This window comes from Cebus imitator, unplaced genomic scaffold (genome assembly GCF_001604975.1).
Source record: "Cebus imitator isolate Cc_AM_T3 unplaced genomic scaffold, Cebus_imitator-1.0 Scaffold10, whole genome shotgun sequence".
Taxonomy (NCBI): Eukaryota; Metazoa; Chordata; class Mammalia; order Primates; family Cebidae; genus Cebus; species Cebus imitator.
In genome coordinates this window covers 3,139,275-3,141,440 of record NW_016107325.1, presented here as the reverse complement: position 1 = coordinate 3,141,440, position 2,166 = coordinate 3,139,275, and positions in this window count along the sequence as shown.

Genomic DNA, 2,166 nt, shown 5'->3' with positions numbered 1-2,166 from the left:
GGGGTTTCACCATGTTGACCAGGATGGTCTCGATCTCTTGACCTCGTGATCCACCCGCCTCGGCCTCCCAAAGTGCTGGGATTACAGGCTTGAGCCACCGCGCCCGGCCCTCTTCATTGTTTTGTATCCCATGGACTCCATGTTTTGAAAGATTTGTCAGCCAAACTGCATTTGATGAGCAATTTATATTTCCACTTTCCTTAAATTACATGTATAGACCAAAGGTTTGTTTGGATGGGTATTTCCTTACTGCTGATACAATTCCAGCAAACAACTTGGTGTCTCAGATAGTCTAGGAGGCAAGAGTTGCAACTTGACCCTCTGAGTGCCAATATAGCTGACCTTATTTGGGCAGTTTTGTTAAAACTGAATTTGAACATCTTGAGGTGGGACAAATGCTGTCTAGTTTTCCTTTGGTGTTACTTTGGCTTCATGAATTGAGATGGAAGGTCTGGCTCCTGAGGGCTCCTGCCAGGAGAAGGTATAACTTCCACAAACCTTTTGAATGAATGGAAAAGAGCTCTGGGTCCTGATTTCTAACATTTACAGTCTCTGAGCATCCTGGAGACCCCAGAATAGAGACCATAGCTGGACATTCCAGGTAACCTATGTGGTTTCTGTCTGGTGTGATCATGTTCCAAGGCCATCTTTTTCATGATTAAAATGTTTATTTTGAGGTAACTGTAGATCCACATGCAGTTACAAGAAATAACACAGAAGGATCCCATGTACTTTTTATCCAGTTTCATCCAATGGTAACACCTTGCAAAACTATAATACGATATCACAATAGGATGTGGGCACTGATACAGTCAAGATCCAGAACATTCCGTCACCTCTACAGTCTCTCATGTTACCCTTTTGGCTTCACACACTTCCCTCCTGCCAACCTCTTTCCTAATCCCTGGCAACAACTAATCTGTTCTCCATTTCTGTAATTTTTGTTATTTCAAGAATGTTCTACAAATGGAATAATACAGTCTGTAATTTTTTTGGGATTGACTTTTTTCACTCAGCATTGTTTTCTGGAGATTCATACAGGTTGCTGCATGTATTAATAGTTCATTTCTTTTTGTTACTCTGGTGTAGATAGTTTGTTTAGAAACTATTTCTAGTTTTTGGCTATTACAAACATTTGTGTATAGGTTTTGCTGTGAACATAAATCTTTATTTTTCTGGGACAAGTACCCAGGAATGTGATTGCTGGGCTGTACGGTAGTTACATGTTTACTTTTTAAAGAAACTGCCAAACTGTTTTCCACCCAAGGGCATCTTAATCACCAACTATCTCTTCAAAGGATGGGCTGTTTCTATTAACTTCTTCATACTTTGCTTATAATTTTTGTGCAACCGTTTGGCTGCAATGTACTATGGCAAACCATCACTTAGGTAATGCTCTTATCACATGCCTTTTCATTAGCTTGTTTCTTCTTTTCATATTCTGAGCTTTAGAGAGCCATAGAGAGAATAACCAGCTCTACCCAAAAAGGAAATCAAAATAATCTTTTAAAAACATACTGTAATATCCGCTCCTGTTCTCACCTTGGGTTAAGCAAAAAAGGAAAAGGAAGTTTGATCTGAATATTAGTAGAAAAAAATAGACTTTAAACTCTGTCTAAAAAATGTCACATCAATTTGATGCTGTGGTCAACATTGTACAAAATAATGAAAATTTATAAAAAGCCCCTATATAATATTCTTAGTTGCTTTTCTTTTTATAAGAAAACATGATTTTAAAATTACTCTAGTATTAAATATACACTATACCTTTGTTGCTGAAATCCTGCCAGAATTAAAAAATGAGGCAGAGGAATAGCATTTTGGGTAAGGCATTGATCACAAGAGGAAAGAAAATAGCGAGTAGTAATAATAGTAACAATATGGAAGCAGAGTGACAGACCCTCGGGGCAAGAAGAGCCTGAAGAGGCCAATTAGCCCATCTGACTCCTTTAACTGTATTTTGGGTGATAGTATTATTCTGCAATACAGCACCTCCACATTTCTTTTCTGTAAGTGCATATAAGATGGACATAATTCAATAGTCTCCATTATCCTTGGGGAATATGCTCTAAGATCCTGAGTAGATACCTGAAACCTTGCATAGTACTGAACCCCATACATAATATGTTTAAAAAATACATAACTATGATAAAGTTTAATTTATAA